Source organism: Rhinolophus ferrumequinum, chromosome 4, assembly GCF_004115265.2.
Source record: "Rhinolophus ferrumequinum isolate MPI-CBG mRhiFer1 chromosome 4, mRhiFer1_v1.p, whole genome shotgun sequence".
NCBI classification, from domain to species: Eukaryota; Metazoa; Chordata; class Mammalia; order Chiroptera; family Rhinolophidae; genus Rhinolophus; species Rhinolophus ferrumequinum.
Window position 1 is genome coordinate 101443909 of NC_046287.1, and position 19886 is coordinate 101463794.

At 48.1% G+C, this 19886-nt stretch overlaps 1 long non-coding RNA gene across 1 annotated transcript; it reads right to left on the reverse strand.

Moving 5' to 3' along the window:
- Window positions 1-13202: 13202 nt before the first annotated feature.
- LOC117021034 (uncharacterized) lies at window positions 13203-14541 on the reverse strand. Its single transcript, XR_004422794.1, has 3 exons — window positions 14409-14541; window positions 13687-13858; window positions 13203-13576 (listed from the first exon to the last, which is right to left on the reverse strand). It is a non-coding gene; the product is annotated as an uncharacterized LOC117021034 (long non-coding RNA).
- Between the last annotated feature and the right edge of the window lie 5345 nt (window positions 14542-19886).

Genomic DNA, 19886 nt, shown 5'->3' on the forward strand with positions numbered 1-19886 from the left:
AGAGTCAGGCTGGAGGGTCTTTTCTGTGCTGTGGGGCCCCGGAGCTGACAGAGCAGAATGAGGCCGAATGGACGTTTTCATTTATGAGGCCAGCTGCCCCCACGCCAACCCCAATTACATCTGAAATACACCTATCTCATAAAGCCTCCACTGAGGACCAGCTTTTCTTTCTTGCTCTAAATGACCAGATCCAGTAACAGGGGCTGGGCGAGTGAATGGCCTCAAGCCCCTGCTGCAGTTCAGGAGTCAGTCAACAGGCCTTCTCTGCTCACAGGGCTGTGACCTTGAGCAGGAAGCCTGTGGGTTCAGACGCCCCTCCAGCCCCAGCCACTCTTAACTCAGGTTCATGGAATTCCTTCTGGGAACAAGAGTAATGATGGAGCTGGGAAAATCCTTATTCCTTCAGCTACCCTTGGTCTGTGGATGGTGTTAGATGTTGGGATATAACAAGAGAAGGCCCAGTCCCCAGCCCCTGGGAGCTTGCTTAGAATGCTGGGGAAGCAGTAACAATGCAAAGTGGTGCATGTCACATTAAAACTAAGTACGGGGCTATTGTGACGATGGAGAAGGAGCCCGAGCCAGCCCGGGAGACAGCACTTGAAGGGGGCTTGAAGAATGAGGGGATGGTAATCAGGCAACAGCGGGACAGAGGAGGCCGAGTATGCCCGGCAGGCTACTGATATTTATGCTATTATTTCATTAATTTGCTCCTGTGCTCACGCTGCATGCAAAGGCCTCTGTAATCGTGACATCTAGCCCCTAACCTAGCAGGTACCATATGCCATGCACCAAGGGCTTCCATCTCCTTCACTCGTGGAATGCTCCTGACCGCTTCATAAAGTAGTGGCCATCGTTATATTGGAAGGGAACGGAGGCACGGAGAGCCTCAAGCAGAGGGGACACTGGAAGTGGTGAAGCCCGGGTGCCTTTCCTCACAGCGCTCAGGAAATATGACACCCTGATGCTCTGTGTCCCGCGCGCCAGGTCCCAGAGGCAGACCAGGTGGTGTGGCGTTAGCAGCAGCACAGTGCTAGACAGAGGGGTCTGGATTCTTCCAACCCAGAGCTCTGTGTCTGGGAGAGTTGAACAGGCTCAGCCTCCATTTGCATAGTGTGGCAGCTGTAGAAGGAAAAGCAGGGAGGTGATGGACAGGGGGTGACACGGTGGAGAAGGGTCCCCTCGCCAGCTGCCCCCCACTCCAATACGGTCATGCGGAACTTGAGCACTCGCCAGAACTTGAGCACAGCTGGCTCTTCGGCCCTCAAATCTTTGAACCTAAAACTCTTTGAACCTCCCTTCAGCAGGCCACCCCTGGGCAGATCAGCGGGTTCCCCCTTCACAGGTGGAGAGAGCTGACAAGTCTGTGCCAAGTAGCCCTGGAGGAAATGCCCTAGTGGCCAGTGCGGAGTCAGGGGACAAACCAATGCCAGGGCCTGGGTCCCGGGAAATGCCATGGGTGCTTGTACAATGAGTCCCATGAGCTTCTCCCTCCTGTGGTACTTTCCCTCTGCTACTCTGTGACAAGCCTGCCAACCAGAGCCATGCTTTCAGCCCCAGAGACAGGGCGCTCCTTGGGGTCTGCACAACTTGGCAATGATTCTGTTCTTCTGTCCAACAATGTACCTGAAGCTCCCCCCAGAATCACCCCACTCCCACCCCCCATCAGCCTTTTCCTGGGAGGTGATGAGCCATGCAAACTAGGGACTCACTTCCTGTGCACGTATCGGGTTAACTCAGCCACCAGCAGGTACGGAGCCTGCAGAGCCGCCGTCCTGCCAACCTGGGAGCCACCAGCCACTGGACAGGGCCCCGCCTACGGGCCAGCTTGCGGCGGAAGCATCAGGCTATTCCGAGGTACCTCCTACAGTGAGTCTTCCCCTGAAGTAACCTATGACATAAAGATTCCTGAGGATATCAGAGGGAAAATTAAGTGCCTCGGGCAAATCATTCCAAGTGCCCTGCCAGGTATTACTAGCTTTTATCTTAGTTTCTTAGTTGTTTTTAGATGTCCTGATTATATTTTAAGGACAGAGAAAATTGAGTTGGTCAGACTCCTCAGTTCTTACTGACGTGAGCAGCCACAGCGAGAGCCAGCCGGCAGGTTTAAATCCTGCTTCTACCCCCTGGAGGCCGTGTGGCCTTGGGGGCATGCTCAGTCTGTTAACCGGGAAGAAAAGGACACCCATCGCCCGAGCCTGTGTGAGGATGAGATGAGGGACGCACAGGACACACAGCCTGGCTGGTGCCTAGAGCAGACGCTTGGTATTTCCTGTTCGGGTATTATTACTGTTCCGTTTACTTCTCCCTTCACCCCTGACCTTTGCTTACCTCCCCCTCTCCAGGAAACCAGTCTAAGGTGTTTGCTACATGAGCTGTTGACCTTGTAGACAGGCTTTTCAAAGTCACACGCATTCCAGGCCACAGGTAGCAGCCACCAGCCCATCATGCTGTGGTGACAATGCCCACAACTGAGACAGGTTAGTTAGCATGTCGTTAGGTAGACAGGGAGGTCCCTGGTGGAATAAACAAGAAAGCAGCCATATCCTGAAACTCCTTCACTCCAGGACAGGGACATGAGAATACGCCTTGAGGTTAATAGATAATCTCAAATCCCTCTGGCCGGACAAAGGAGCAGATGTGATAGATAGGTTGGTTCCTTAATTCCTTCAGGATGAGCAAACAGGACAAACCTGATAGATGAATTCCATTAGAAGGTTCCAGCCCTCTTCCCCAAGCAGGCAAGGGAAGGTATAGAAGAGCTTTTGCCTCAGTCACTGGGCACCCCCATTCGGGACCACCTCCAGCTCGGGAGCTGCAACCTCTTCTCCTGCCTGTAATAAACTATCTTCCTTTACAACTTTTTGCCTCTCCCCGGTCCGTGTGTCCATGCTTCAGCTTCACGAGACACACTCCAGGCCCACACTCAGAAACTGTCGGCAGATCCAACATCATTTACTTCATTTGGGGACTCACAGAAAAATATTCCTTCTTCACAAGTACTGTGCAAACCATGACCAGCTACGGTGGACTAAGAATGCAACTTACTCATCAAATCAATTCTTTATAGGCAGATAATTTTTACTCACGGTGTATAAGTCTGGATTCTCGGTTGCAAGCAACAGAAATTGATCTTGGCTGAGAATCTCACAGAAAGCCCAGGGGTGGGGGAGGGGGTCTTTGAATCCATGTGCCTCACAGGGACCTGGGCGGAGAAAGGCCACTTATCTTCAGCTGATAAAAAAGTTCTGGAGATAGGTGAGTGTTGCACAGGAATGTTAATGTACTTAATGCCACAGAGCTGCATACTTAAAAATGGTTGGAAAGGTAAATTTGTGTATTTTAACATACTTTTTTTTTTTTTTTTTAGAAAGGAAGGAGCCACTGACAAAAAAAAAGACAACAGCATGGATGAGCCTCAGAAGGTGTACGCGAGATTGAAGAAGCCACACACAAAGGACTGAACACTGTATGATTCTGTGTATACAAAATCCTGGAAATGTCAAAACTAGAGGGGAAAACTATCCGATCTGTCATCTCCAGGAGCGAGGGTTATGGGAAGGCTATTGGTGGCCTGGCGGTGACACAAATGTTCCATATTGTGATTGTGTTTACGTTGGTCAGAAACCATCATCTATACACATAACACTGATTTTTTTATTTTATGTAGATCACACTTCAATAAGCTGATAAAAGAAACCGTTACCTAAAAGTTGTTGGGAAGCCTGCTCTCCCCTGCTCCCCGTCTCCTGGGACTCTGCCTGGGACTCATACACCACCGGTTTCCTGAATTAGAGAGAAAGCAGCAGGAATTCCTGATAGGTGACAAAGCTGCTGGAGAGATGACGACGGCAAGGTAGGTGAGGACAGGTAAGTAAGAGGACATCCTATCTGTCGCTGGCCAGTGGATTCCAAGAGAAGCAAAGACCGCCTGGGCTTCCTGTGGGACGGTGTCAGTGGCCCAGGATCACCGGCTGTGCTCCGATAAGCAGCCCACATTGGTATTTCGGCTTTGCCCACAGTCTGCCTGGAAGCACAGCCCTTCCAACCCCCGTCTATTTGATTGTGTGTCCAGAAGCAATCTGGGGCTCAACTGAACATTTCATTTCTCTTTATGACACTTCCTGGTTCTTTCAGCTCAGGTACGTGTCCCGGGGAAGGACTATTCTCTGATAACTTGCTCAGGTGTGCTATCGGGAGGTGCTGGGGGACACGGGAGGCAAGGGCCCCACATGTAGTTAACATGCCCTGTGCTCTGGCAGGTGTGCACCCCAGCACCTGTCTTGGGACCCCAGCTCCCAGTGTCCCTCACATCGCAGGCCCGGATAACTCTAGGATCTTTCCTCCTCTGCAGCCCTCTTATTAATCCCCAGCTGACGAGAAGGTCAGAAGGAACTTGGCTCACGAAAGTGAGGTCCTCGTCATGGAGACAAATGATTGTTTTAGGCAGTGATGTCATAGAGGGGGGAGGGAGCACATGGGCATAAATGGCTCCTCCCCCAGGCAGAGGCTGGCCTGGGTTTCTGCAGACTGGACGACCAACAGCAGTGGTTGAATTATGTTCCCCCAAAGAGATCTGTCCAAGTCCTACTCTCCAGGACTACAAATGTGACTTTATTCGTAAACAGGGTCTTTGCAGATGTACTTAAGCTAAGAACCTGGAGAAGACATCATCTGGTGTCCTTACAAGAAAATGGAAAGGGGAATGTGAGAAAGGAGAGATACAAGGGAGAAGGCCCAGAGGGGAAGCCCGTGAGAGGGCAGAGGCAGGGACCGCATACTGCATCTGCAAGCCAAGAAATGAACAGAGCCTGCAGAAGGTAGGAGAGAGGCAAGGGACACACTCCCCCTCTGCCTGCAGAAGGAGCCACCTCTGCTGACGACACCTTGATTTCAGACTTCTGGTCTCCAGAACTGGGAGAGAATCCATTTCTCTCAGTTTACAGTTAGCTGTAGTGGTAATTTTTAAAAGCAGTCCTAGGAAACGAACACACCACGTCTCCTGGAGCTCAGGGCCCGTCCTGGAGAAGGCCCCAGACTGGGGTCAGAGACCAAGTTCTCAGCCATGCTCCATGGATGAGCCTCAGCTCTGGGCCAGTCCCCAGCTCTTCACCCTAAGCTTCTCAAACGACATTTTGATGGCAGTGTGGAGGATGAATTTGATGGTCTCCACGGTCCCTTCCAGTTCTGAAATATGATGGTTTACCTATTTGAAGAGGCAGCAAACAGTAAAGTGGATTTTCAAATGTTATTTTTAAGCAGTGGGACCCTTTGCATATCAAAGATAATTTTATGCCAAATCCTAACCTGTGAAAGTGGAGCTCATCTGCTCCAAGCGTGGTGGCACGGCTGTCCCTGGCAGCCCAAGGTGGGAGCCTGCAAGACCCCCTCCACCTGTCAGCCCCACCCCAACAACCACTTCCAAACACCCACTTCAGCCCTGAGGCAACTCCGTGAATCGCGGGAACTCCAGAAAAGCCCAAAGCCACAGGCCCTGGAATCAGGCCGCCGGGGTCTTGATGCTAGCTCCACCAGGTGGTCTCAGACACATAGTTGCTTCTCAGAGCCTCAGTCTTCTCACCTGCAAAATGGGGATCCTAATTCCCACTTCCTCCATTATTTGGAGGACTAAGTGAGACACACGGGTTTCTTCAGCAGCGCCCAATGGGCACTGGGTACCCGAGTTAATGTGACTTCCTGTCTCTTCCCTCTTCTCGCTCCATTTTCCTGGGCCCTTCCTCTGTCTTGGCTGGAGGAGCCTTTGTAGGACCTCTACTGGTGCAGTTTCATTTTGTGCCTGTCCCCTCCACGAATGCTGCTACGTGACTCACGGCCAAGCCTTTGCACAGCAGGCCCTTTAGCCTACACCGCCTCTCCCTTTAGTTTCCCTACACACACACACACACACACACACACACACACACACACCCTCCATGTCCACCTGACCTCCCTTCATCTTCCAAGACCACCTCAAATAGCACTGCAGCTTCGTTACTCCTTACTGTACCCCCATGCAAAGCTGCCGTGTTTACACATCTCTGTGGGATTATAGTTTTTCACATGATGCTTCCTCCCACCCTTCCCCCCTTGTGTCTCCACTGAACTGTGCACATTTCAAAAGCATGACTGTATGGCAGGTCCCCTGGGTTGACTATTGAGCAGATGCGCCCCGTCCCTTGCTGACAGAACCCTGGTTCCGGTGGGGTGGGGGGTTACGATGGATCACGCCTGGTCTGAGCCCTCGTGGAAATCCCCTTGCCTTTTCCAGTTATTGGTCCAAAGTATCATGTGACTCAATCTGGTCAATGAGCTGTAAAAGGAAGTCAAGCTTCCCCCCTGATAAGAGAGAAATGGATGCTGTCATGTGAGGACCAGACGCTGCAGTCATCTTGTCACCACAAGCAACCAGAATAATCTCAGTTACACCAATACCTACCATGTTAACCCGAAAATAAGATCTAGCCGGACCATCAGCTCTAATGCATCTTTTGGGGAGAAAATTAATATAAGACCCGGTCTTATTTTACTATAAGACCGGGTCTTATCTAACCTAATATAAGACCAGGTCTTATATTAATTTTTGCTCCAAAAGATGTATTAGAGCTGATGGTCTGGCTCGGTCTTATTTTTGGGGAAACACAGTAGTTGAGCCGCTGACACCGTTCTCGTCTACTTCCAAGCTTCTGAAGAAGTTAGGTAATGAATATAAATACCTATATTGTCTAAGCCACTGTAAGTCAGGAATTGTGTTAAACACTGTGCCCACCTCACAATCTTCTTATAAAGATGAAATGAATGAATTTATTCCAACCTCTGGGTCCCTGAAGCAGTCTGGTCAGCCTTGACCCCCTACTATGTGTCTCCATGCCCAGCGCTCAGAAACCCTCCCTTACTGTCTGAGGACCGCATGAAGGTCACTGCCACTGACCACACGGGTTCCGATGGCTGACCGCCGAGAGGAAACACCAAGCTGGGGGCTGCCTGCTCATCCACATCTGTGGCCGATTAGCCTAACGTGTCACTGTTATGACCATGTGAAGATTTGTAAAGGGCCCAGTGTGTGAGGGTCACCATACTTAACCCAAGTCAAGGATTACTGACTTGACTGGAAGGCGATCTCATAAACATTGGTCTCTCCTCATGTTTTCATTTTTCTGCTCTCTTTTTATTAAACCCAACTCACCTGGAAGCCGAGGCCATCAGGGCCCAGGGTTGCGTGCTCCACACAACACAGCCAAGCCCACGTCCGGGTGGATGGAGACTGACTTCCTGCATGAGGGCACGCCGCTCCCCAGGCTGCTGGAGAAAATGTCCACTTGTCTCCAGGGACACATGACCTTGCACAGGGGACACGTAGTGGCTCTTGTCGAGAGCTGAGGGAGTCTTGGACAAATGTGCTTTAGGTAATGAGGCGGGGCAGACAGCCAGACTGAGAGTCGCGAGCCCCAGCCTTAGTCCTCCCCGGTCAGTAACAAACTGGGTCACTTTGGGAGGGTCTCCCAGCATCCCTGCAGCCCCCTCCTTGTTGTAAACATGGAGCCTGAGTTAGATAACTGCTAGCATCCTGTAAATTTGAAATCAGACTTCACCACCCGCTAATTATCTAACTTTGGGCTAGTTATATATTTAACCTCCCAAAGTTCCAATTTTTCTAGTCTAGAAAATGGGCATGAGAGGAATCTTGACTTTGTACGTCTCAGAAATAACATGCAGAAAGCATGTGGTCCAGGGCCAGCCCCAGGACAGACATACACAGATGTTCTCATCCTTATCATTTCCATCGGTAGGAGTCTCGGGCTTGAGACAGGATTGTGAACAGGCCAACACTACCACGTCGTAAACTCCAGGGTGACCGAGTGCTGGCAAAGCTAATCATAGATAAATCCAGCTCAGAGCCCGACTGCTGTGCTGTTGCCCAGACCAACCGCTTCCTGGTTAAGTGAGTTTTAGAAAGACGTCCAGGTCAGAGCCATAATTAGAAGTCACAGAGGGCCTTGTGTGAAAGAGCAAGCTTTGGCTGATCAATCGCTGCCATTTATTGCAAAGAGAGGAAAAGAGGGTTTTGAAAGGCGTTTGAAATTGAAAATGTGTCCGGGTCCCCAGCCTGAGTGCTGAGTGGATGCTGAATAGCAGTTCGACATTCAGAGCAGGAAACCCCTCCCTCCCACGCCCTCCCCCATGACAGGGAGATGTCACCCCAGTGAAAGCACTCAGCACTCCAGGGACCTCCCTCCTTGGGAAACCTCAGGCTCTGTGCTGTCAGCTGTCCTGGGACCACATTTCTCAAGGAGCTTTCTAGCATCTCAATAGTAAACCATCCTTCTGCTCTTCTGTTCTGGAAACCAAGCCCCTCTGACCTGACACAGAACTTTGTTTTCTCACTCCTTCCTACTAGAAAGGTACTTTGCAACCAGACAGATATTTTTGCATGTTCTCCTCCTAGCCTATATGAAGCCCTGTGGGATGAATAAAGTTGCCAGAAGCCCAGAAATCAGAGCTTTCGAAGTTCCTAACACTCGATTCATGCACACGCCAACCCTCCCAAAGCGGCCGTGTACTGTCCAAACGCCTGGAAATGTGCATGAATATTTTTGTTGTTTTTCTTCAGTTAGGCTCAATTCTGGTTTTCAGCTGGCCAGTGGGTTTCAGTTCATTTATCTCCATATCTGCCCTCCAAAGGAGGAACAAGAGAGTTGCTTCAAAGGCAGTGACTGACGGCTTTCAAATCTTGATTGTGAAAACCCTGAATTGTTTCCAGGCTACTTTGAAATAAATTTTCGTTATCATTGTGAACATCCTTGCACACGTGCCGATGTGCTCATCTGGCCGTTTGCTGTTCAGGAGAGCTGTGGCACAGGCGATGCTCTCTTGTACTGTCCTATGCCGTGCGCCTCTCTTCCCCCACCTCCCGGTGGCACCACGTGATCCGTGCGGCTCAGTGAGACGGGAGCAGAGCCTCTCATTTCCAGGCTGAGGAGTTAAGAACTGGTATGACTCCTTCTCTCTTGTCCTGACCTGGGGGCCTCCAACTCTCTCATCTTCTGCAGGATGGAGAAGGGCCACCTGAACCACATCAGACTGTGAGTGAGATAACAAACCTGAGACGGGGATTTGTCTGCTGTGGCGGCTGGCAGGAGTAGTGACCCCAACCAATACAGGATTAGCTTTCAGACCGGTCCCACATGCATTAGAAGTAGATGGTTCCCCTTCGGCCCACTGCCTGTTCTTAGAAGTAGGTTGTTGGTGTGGTTCCTTATCTCGAGCTCACTTCTCAAGCTTGTATGGAGCCCCGACTATGGGCAGGCCCTCTGGGCCTGGGATTAGAGAGATGGCCGTCTGCCGGAGCAAAGGAGACACACAGTCGATAAGCCTTCCTGAACACATCTGTCTGGACGGTGTGAGCAAAACAATCACTCTAAGGGGTTGTCTCAAAGCTCATGTTTCAGCAAATTCAGAGCCATCATAGGGGCTGACAGGAAATGTAGGAATCAAAACAAATACTTTCCGTGATCAAACTTCATCAGACAGATGTTTCAGTGAATTGTATTCCATCAGGCCACTAATTCATTCTTTAATTCTTCATCTAATGAGCACATACTGACCCAGGTCACATGTGAGACAGTCCCCCTGTCACCCCAGAAATGCACAGTTGAGTAGCATACAACAAGCAAACAAATCTGGAAAGTGTTCATTCTCTCACATCACAAAATAAAAAATGAAAGCAGGCTTGAGGGGGCGTTTCATTCCCACTGGGTTCTGAAAAAAGATGTTTATATAAAACAATTAGTGTTGGTTTGTTTGGGCTGCCATCACAAAGTACCTTAAACAAGAGAAAACGATTGTCTCACGGTTCTGGAGGCTGGACGTCCAAGATCGAGGCGTGGGCAGGGCTGGTTCCCTCTGAGGCCTGTGAGGGACAATCTGCTCCAGTCCCCTCTCCCAGCTCCTGGTGACTTGCTGAAATCTTTGCTCTGCCATACAGATGCTTCACCCTGATCTGCGCTTTCATCTTCACACGATGCCCTCCCTGTGTGCATACCCATTTCTGTATCCAAATGTCCCCTTTTCATAAGGACACCTGCCATATTGGATTAAGGGCCACAGGACTCCAGTAGGACCTCAACTTGACCATCTACAAAGACTCTCTTTCCAAATAAAGTCACACTCACAGCTCCTGGGGATTAGAACTTCAATATATTCGGGGTGAGGGGCACCATTCAACTTCTAACAATACCCCAAACTAGCAAGGTTGGGGTAAAACAGGTCTGCTTACACAGTGATGTTTCTTGCAGTAAGAAAAAGCTAAAAAATACTAGGAAAGCTATATGGTTCGTACACCAGCCAGCAGGGTGAAGCTCCTTAGCCCACAGAGCTCTTTCTCAGGAACGTGTCTTAAACCTTCTGTGCAGATCAAATCCGGGCGTTATTCTTCCTAAGAGTACACATAAGGAATCTCAAAATACTCACAACTACAGGTTACAAATTTTTTTCTGGAGCTAAGTCATTTCGATTATATTTTTTTAAATTTATATATTATAGTCACCATATATATCCCTCAGATCCCCAAATATTCCCTTTCTACTACTGTTAGGAAAAGTTTGGTGGAAAAGATTGAGAAGCTGAAACCTCTAGGTACAAAAAGGATTGTGGAAGTGTAATTGTTATTCCTAAACTAGAAAAAAAGAGCCATTATTTATTCTGCTAGTATTTGCTGAGTACCTTTTACTTGTAGGGCACTGTGCTAAAGGTCTGGGGATACAGTGGCAAAAATCATTCTGGTCTCTATTTGCAAAAAGCCTAAGGTCCCAACTGGTGAATGCTTTAATTAACTATATTCTTAATGTGTTGGATAACACGTAGGCATTAAATGGTAATTAAGAAAGACGTAAATCCCATTTAAAATTCATAAAGATTAATTTAGAATGGCACATCCATTATATTTAACTATTTGAAATGCTCATGCTCGCTGATTTGTCTGTTTTGTTCACTCGTGTATGCCTGGCACATAGTACATGCTCAGTAAGATCTCATTGAACTGAATGAATACACCGAGGACTTGAAGGTTATTTTCAAAACCAAAAAACCAAGAAAGACCATTGTCACCCTTGGGTAATGGAGTCATGAATATGTTTTCCTGCTTTTCCCAAAAAATTCCTTTTACACACTTGTTCCTACAGTTTGTTGGAAAATAAATTCATAAATTAAAAAAAGTAAGTCCTAGATGCCTCTAGAACCCATATGCCAAGGGAATGAAAATCTTAAGGAAAGTAAAAGTAAAAGAACTTTGATTCTGGGATGTCCTCAGGGCTGGGAGGCTGTGGGACTTGATTTTTCTCTCTTGGCCACATATTCTTCAGTCGTCCCAGGGCTGGAGGCACTGGACGAGCAGGCGGCTACTGCAAAGGTCCAAGTGAGACACGATGGAGGTCCAAACTAAGAAAGTGATGGCTGGCAAGGAGGAACTGATTGGAGAGAATTTCTCATTTTCTATGCCCAATTTCTTCACTCTGATTTCCCTAGTGGTATGCTAGCTTCTTGCCCTCCTTCTCTCTCTGCTTTTCTAGAAGAGGAGTAAGACTTGTTTTCCCACATTTGTGTGACTTCTAGACAAGTTTAGAAAAGTCTATCTTGAGCAAAAATCTGGCATGGTAAATCAGCTGAGATAGGAAGACAAAATTTCTACCTGTCCTGGCAATATACGTTCGCGCAAATAAAACCCAAAATGAACTCTTATATCTTGCAAGGGGCCCCTTGCAAGCCCCTTGACTGATTTGACTTGATAGCTCCTTCCCCCTCTGTCCCCCCAATATATACATAACCAGTCCAACCCCAAGCCTTATCAATTCTACCTAAAAATATGGCTCAAGTCCTTCCACTCTCTTCCCGCTATAGCCACCATCTGACTCCACGGCCCCCAAAACTCCTGCCTGGATTCCTACAACACCCCTAACTAGCTTCACTGCCTCTACCTTTGGCCTCCCTGGTGTATTCTGTACACTACAGCCAAAGAGATCTCTTTAAAAGCACAGCTCAGATCATGTCACTCCTGCTTCAAGCCACCTTCAGTGGTGCCCATTTCACTCAGGATAAAATATAGAATCGTTAACGTGGACTGCACAGCTCCCCACATGTCTCTCCAGCCCTTCTCTTGGCAGTACACGCACTCACTTCACTGACTGCCTTCTTTCAAATGAGTCGAGCTCTTTCCTGCCTCAGGGCCTTTGCATATGCTGTCCGTGCTGCCTGGAATATGCTCTCCATTCTTGGCCTGTTTAACAGTAATTCATTTTTTAGTGCTCAGCTTAAAGTCATCTGCTTAGAAGGGTCTTTTCTAACCTCTTCACGTAGGTGAGAAACCCCTGCCTCGGTCTCCAGTAGGACTCAGTATTTACCTTTCATAGAATTATCTAAACATTCCTTGTTTATCTGTGTGATCACTGGTTATTGGCTTAATGTCTGCCTCTCCAATTAGTCTTTAACTTCCATCAGGGCAGAGACCATGTCTGCTTTGCTCATCCTCGTGTAATACCCACCCATTGCCTACCGAGGTCCCTGGTTTGTACTGAGGCCTCAACACAGATTTTTCAAATGAATGATGAAATGATCCAACCCAGATATCAGTTAAGTCACAAGACATATTTCCTGGTTATTTCCTTAATCCGTTGAATCCAAATTTATTCAAAAGTTACATAACGAAGCACATAATTCATTCACTACCACCGAGGATGCATTTCAAGGACATACTTCTTGGTCTGACAGTTTATTTCCAGAGGTAGAAATATAGCAGGCAATCAGAGGTGCCCAGGGTGCCAGATAAAGGATTGTCTCAGAAACATCATCAAATACTTTATAAATTAGGCAATTTCAGGATGTGAAAGATAAAGACATACTCAGTTTGTCTCAGTTAATTGAGGTCTATCAGTTAGGACTCTTAACATCATATGTGACAGAGGACCCATTTCAAACTGTCTTAAACAACACAGAAGATTTATTGGCTTCATAAATGAGACGCCGAGACAAGGCTGTGTTTCTTCAGGAGAGGCTTCCTGCTGCGGCCTACTGATGCCATCAGGGCCCCGCTTCCTCACTGTCCCTGACCTGCCATTCATACAGAGCTCTGTCCTTTGCACGTGGTCAGCCGGGGTCTCATTCCATGAAAACAAAAGGGCTGCAGCCGTCCAGACCTCACGTCCACACCCTCCCGGAGCTAGAGAAGAGAGCGTATCCCTTCCAGAAGCTTCTTTGGCGATTCTCAAACCTGACTCATCAGCAGAATCGTATGACAAGCTGGTCCTAGCACCATACCCGTCACTTCCACCCTTAATCTCAGTATACCTGGGGGACGGCCTGAGAAGCTGTTCCTTTCGAAATTTTTTTACAGAAAACTATAAAGGAGAAACCAAAATTGTTCCATAATTCGACTATTCAGAAGACAGTGATTCTCAAGACAATGGGGCTCCTTGTTATGAAGGAAGATCAAGAGTGCTCCCACATTTTCACTCGTGAAGCACAGAGATTGAATTCAGATCACCAGGGTGTCGTCCCCTGACTTATGCTACGCCCACCTGCATTCAGGCTCCTGTAACAAAAAGTGAGTAATATTCAGTACGCTCCAAATAATCCAATATATCTATGTAATTATAAATCCAATAATATGACATGATTATAAAGCATAATAATAAAACTCACCACCCGATGGAAGACCTAGAGTCTTAGCAATACTACTACAGGGCTGTCACTGTCCCCTGCTGGGTGAGGCGTAATGTCAGCATGTACCCATCTGACTGACTCTTTTTCCTCCATTTGAGTCTAGTCTTCCTGAGGTCCTGAAATGCCTTCAAACTTCAACTCCACACAGCACCTGGCATGTTCCCACCACATGAGGAAGAATGAGGATGCAATAACAAATAACAGATCACGTGAGAGTTTAAAACCAGTTAGTAAAATTATTGAGTACTGTTTTAATCATGACGACTCACGCAATCGGCATTTTATTCTAACTCATATTTTAATTTTGAAATAAATATGCAAATGTACACTAATAGTGTAGCTGAGCAAATTATTCATTGCATTTAAGGAACCTCTCCAGCAAATTTTAAATTGGGATCACAGTTCTGACAAAGAGTTCCAGAAACAGACTTAGAAACAACAGGCAGAGTCCCCGAAATGCACAGTCAACTTGGCCTTAGAGACACAGCTCTTGGAGAGCTTCATGAACATGTGTTGAGAGCTCCAGAAAGAAGTGAATGTTCCCGCTCAGTTCCTTCTGAGGCTTCTGGATTCAGATCAGAGCCTGGACCCCTAGACCTGCCCAGGATCCAAGCGGGACGAAGCCAGAAGACCTTTATTTATTCCCAGACTCTCCAGAGAGACAAGGAATGTTACGGCTGTCATCGTGAATTAGTATGTACCTCCTCCACTGTTACGTCCACGATCCTTTTGAAGCCAGGATCCATGTGGTCTAGTCTCAGACCAGTGCTGGACTCACGCAACTCCTTCCAACAACCCAGAGTAACATCAAAATAATTGAAGTTTTTATAAGCATTTCTGAAATGGAGTAATAGAGACACTTGGCCCATGGTAATACTTCTTAAAATCTCCTTTCCTTTTCCATCTAGTTCCCTCGTACTCCAGCATCTCTCTCCTCAAATAGTCCTGAAGAACTCCTCTCCAGCCATAGGATGAGCAAACAAAGAGGCACTCTGACCAAGACAGAGCCATCCCAGGGGACGGGCAGAAGAGGCACCTGGAGTGAAGAGCCTTCTGTGACGGGCAGGGCTGGACACCTGGGGCACTTGTACCACCACGTATTTATCCCACCTTCACTGGTGGCTCTCATGAATGTGTCAGACCAGGAGCCTATGCAGTGGGGGACAATCCGTCTGCAGAAGGAACTCCAGCCATAGACTTACCCACTTGCTTAGACCCGTGTTGTCTTGGAATATAAGAAGTTAGACCACAGTGGGGCTCCCTGTGATGAAATCTTTCTGTCTCCAGAGGTGTAAAGAATCATCAGATCTAAATGAATGTCAAGGCCATCAATATAAGCATCACCAGCAGATACCATTTTCATAGAACTGAGAAATACACCCCTCCTTCCCTAGCTCGGGCTCCCTTGTGCCCCTCCCTTCCCATGGTGCCCTAGGAAAACCCAGGCAGAGGGCTCAGAATAAACCCTTGAACTGATTTTTTAAATGCATGAGGTGGCCTTAATCGCAGACCTTGTGCCCAATTGTTTTACCCCACCTACCTGAACAGCTCATACCCTCTGCCAGGATTTCCTGCATCCATTTTAAGAGATGGAATCACAGAAGGAAAGCTCCACAGAGATCAGGAAGGTGAAAGGGGCTGTGAAGAGGGACTACCTCCTTCATGCCACAGGATCTGATCTTACCTGGATTGTTTTTTCCTCAAAGATAAACTGCTCTGGCCCAGCTTCCCATACTGAGCTAATGAAGAGTCCAAACACCATTGCAGGACTGTCAAAACAAGACCCGCAGACCTGACACAGACAATTAACATAAGTCAAAGTAACCCCCCCGCCCCCCCCCCCACACACACACGTTGCGCGCGTCCCGTGGGATGGCTCATCGGGCTCTAGCAAAAGCCGGTGGTGCCCTGCCCGGGCGGTGCTATCGCCTCCAGCAGATTGTTGTGCTGGGGACTCCTGGCATTAGGCTGGAAGCTATAATTACCCAGTGTATAATTTGGTTGCTAAATGAATTGTTTACAGAGGTGCGCATGATGAAATCACAGGCATGGCAGGGGCAGGGAAGAAGCCGAAGCCGGTGCGGTGGGGAGGAGGCAGGCAGTCATTAACCACCACACCTCCCTCCCAGCCCCCACCTGCCAATTGCATCCGCTGGGCTGCTGCCACCGCTGCAGATTCTGACCTCGCTGAGTCACCTGGGCCTCAGACTCTGTGAGATTGGGAAATACCTGGCCTTCCTCCCTCAGGTGTCATCAGGTAAGAAACCCCAGCGGAAGCAGACTCCCTTTGGCACAGGACAGGAAATGGAACTCTGTTGAACCCCAGACCCCAGGGTTTAGCCTGGATGGGAAATGAGTCATTGGGGAGCCCCAGTGGTCCCGCAGGCAAAAAGGAGGGGTCAGCATCACAGGGGTCAGTCCTGATCTAGGGGGTCCTTACAGAGGGATCAGATCTGCTGCATGAGCCACTTTGTATTTTAACAATTGAAATAATGGAATTGGGGACAGTCCCAGTGCAAGGGAGCTAGGGAGAAGGCACGAGCTAGACATTAACCTCTTGGCACAGTGGCTGAGACATCAGAGATTTTCTGAGATCAGAGAAATGACTTATCAAAAACAAGATAACATTCGAAAAAGGCAAAGAGACGTGGCCCTTTAGGTAACCTGCAGAAAGCTAGAGACACAATTCACGAATTATTGGTCGCTCGTGAAAAGGCCTGGGGGTCGGATCATATCTCAGGTCAAACAGGCTTTGGTAATGTAATGCTATTTTAAAACAAAACAAAGACAAATCCCAACATAATCAGGATGCATTTATTCAAAAGAATTTAAGAATAAAAGAATTTACAAGAAATAATTTGTCCAGTGTTAAGAATCTAAATTTAGGAAGAGCATGAGAACATTAAAGAGGACCTGTGAATAGGAGACAGATAAGTGGAAGGATGGAAAATTAGGCTAATGAAGAAGGGGTACATGAGGAATTCAGAAGTCTCTACACAAAGGCAGGGGGTTGGATCCTCATGGCACTAGTGGTATTCTCAGATTCTAGGCACAGCAGTGCCGAATTCTGCCTGACGTGGGTCTTTTTTGGACCTTATCCCAGCAGATTGAGATAATATATTAACACACGTTTCATATGCAGAGCAGTCCCACTCCCCTGTCACAAACCCACAAAAAGGCTATTATCTCCAGCGTTTCCACACAGCAAAGAGGAGTGACAGCCTTCGTCCTGCCATCTGTCCACCCTTCCATCTGGCCTGTGTGCTGACTCTGGGCTTTGGGTCCAGAACCTTCCGGCCTGCTTTCTGATGAGGTGGACTGTTTGAGTCTAGTCTACCCCTCATAGAACCTGGGATCCTCGAGGATCCCCCCACGACCAGCAGGAAAGGAGCGGAGAAATGGAAACTGTGACTTTTCCCTCCTCTAGCCCATGGCCAAGCCAAGCTGGGAGCAAGAGGGCAAGAGAACTTGGGGACAGGGGCTGGACAGCATCTGGGGTACCGCGCAGGGTGGAGAAGGGCCAAGAGTGAATGGGGAGTCGGGGGATTGGCGGAGCCCATCCAGCGCAGATAATAACAAGTGGAGCCAGGGTTGGAGATGTCTATAGCGTCCAGCTGTTTGCCCGTGAACATAAGAACCGGGAGCACTTGGTGTGGAACAGTGAGCCCCAACAGGACTTTAGGTCCCGCAGACTTAGGGTTGTCCAGGAGGACATTTTCAAGTGATGCACAAACCACCTACTGTCCTGCTCTTACCATTCCCCAAGACCAGAGGAGACATGGCTGTCATGGCAGGTCCCCCACCCACCCACCCGCAATAACCTAGGAGAACAAATGAACGCGAGTCTGTGGGAATCGCACTTACAGCTCCGCAGGACATGGCCTGGAGACCTTTCATGTCCTTCTCTAAGGATGCTACCTATGTTTGTGACATTATGCTGTAAGACTCAATGGATTAGGCCCTCTGCATACAGACAGGCCAGTATTTTCAGCAGCGATGGGGAGGGAGAAGCTGCACCTGGGAGTGGGGAGCAGTGTGGGAACCAGGGCAGAAAAGAGATCTGGAAACTCCCAAAGACGATAGCTACTGAAGGAGCTCCTAATAATAATCACCATTTCAGTTTCACTCGGGATCCCTGGATTACAGACGGCTCGTGACCCCCCACCCCCCAAACACATACACACAGAAAACTGACTTTTCTCCTAGAGTCAGAGCAGTTTCATTTTGATTGAAGGAAGCCGGAGTCAGGAATGACTGAATGCGCCATCTAGCGGCTACATGTGGTACTACGCTCTCCGCCCCACTTTAACCCTTTTGCTGCGATTATCAGATATATCTGAATGAATACATCGAAAATTTTTATACATAAAAATAGTGTAATTTATATACAAAGTAGCTCAAATTGTTATTATTAAATGCATAAAATAGACAAAATATCAACTTTGTGTTTTTTGTGGATTTCTGACACATTTTGAAGAAAAATTTGAAATCAACGCAGCAAAAGAGTTAAATAAGCCTTTTCTAGCAAAAGAGCTGGTTTCATAGAAAATCATGAGACTTGATAGGGGGGGAAAAGTTGGCCTCTATGATAGATATTTTTTCAAAAGTGGTTGAGCAATAAAGACTTCCCACTTATTGGATTTCACACATGATTTTGCTTGAGCCAAATCAGACTCATGACTTTTCAAAACAATGAATAAGCAGAGGACACAATGTTTGGGCAATTTTCTCATGGCTGTCTGTTTTTAGGAAAGATGTCTTTGTGCACACACAAAAAGAATGCCTGATTTGCATGTGGAAGAGCAGTACACATATTTCCAGGTGGGGCATCATATTTGAGCCCCTGTCATGGGCTTAACTGTGCCCCCTCCAAAAAAAAAAATTCAAATAAGTCCTAACGCCCAGTATCTCAGAATATAACTGTATTTGGAGATGAGGTGATTAAGTTAAAATGAGGTCTTTAAAGTGGGCTCTACCCCAATCTGACTGGTGTCTTTATACGAAGAGGAAATCTAGACAAAGAGTGTACAAGCACAGAGGGTGGACCACGTGAGGACACAGCAAGAAGGCGGCCATCTGCAGCCCAGGGCAGGGTCCTCAGGAGAAGCCAGCCCTGCCGACACCTTGAGCTTGGACTTGAGCCTCCAGAACAGTAAGATAATAAATTTCTCTTGTGCAAGCTCCCCAGCACATTGCATTTTGTTATGGCCGCCCTAACAAACTAATAAAGTACCTAAACTTTTTGGTGTTTCCCACAAACTGGGCAAATGTTAGGACACTGGAGAAAACCTTAGTCACACTGATGGTGATGATGCAACATCAGTATCCCTTCGTTTTATACACGGTGAATCCTGACTCCTGGAGTGCTGCCCAACAACTTTAGGAATCCCCTTTGACCACTGTTCACTCCTTTGGTAGTGGCGATATTAAGAACTAAACCTTTTGGAGGGAGATCCAAGATGGCAGAGTCTATAAACACTGTGCCTGCTTCCCTCCATGATCACATTAAAATTACAACTAAATTATAGAACAATCAACATGGACAACCATCTGAAGTCTAGCTGAACAAAAGTTTTATAGCTAAAGATATAAAGAAGAAGCCATGTCAAGACTGGTAGGAGGGGTGGAGACGCTAAAAGGGCTGGCTCCAAACCTCCGTGTGGTGGTTGAGAACCAGGAAGAATATCTAGGTCACAGAGGCTCCCACAGAGGGGCAAGGGACCCCAGCCCCACACAACCTCCCCAGGCTGGAGTACTGGTGCCAGGAAGAGGAGCCCCACAAAATCTGGCTGTGAAAAACAGTGGGGATTCCAACCATCTGGATGGGAGGGAAGGCAGCAGGAAACCCAGGCATCCTTTTAAAGGGCCTGTGCCCAGACTCACTCACAGGTACTCACTTTGGGTTCCGAAGGAGGGACAGTGACTCAGGGAGCCTCAGAGGCATATGCGGGGCAGACTGAGGTGTGTGACTTTGAGGTGAGGGCTGCAGGACATTCGCCATTTTCCCTGTGAGGAGGACTCCTCCCATGCAGCCAGGTGCCATCTTTCCTGTGCTGAGCCCTCCCCCACACGTCCAAATCTGAATGACTGGTCTGGTGAGCTCCTCTGGGATCCCATCCCACCCAACTGGCCCAATGCTGGACACTTTCTCTGCAAGCAGCCAGCCCCACCCACATTGT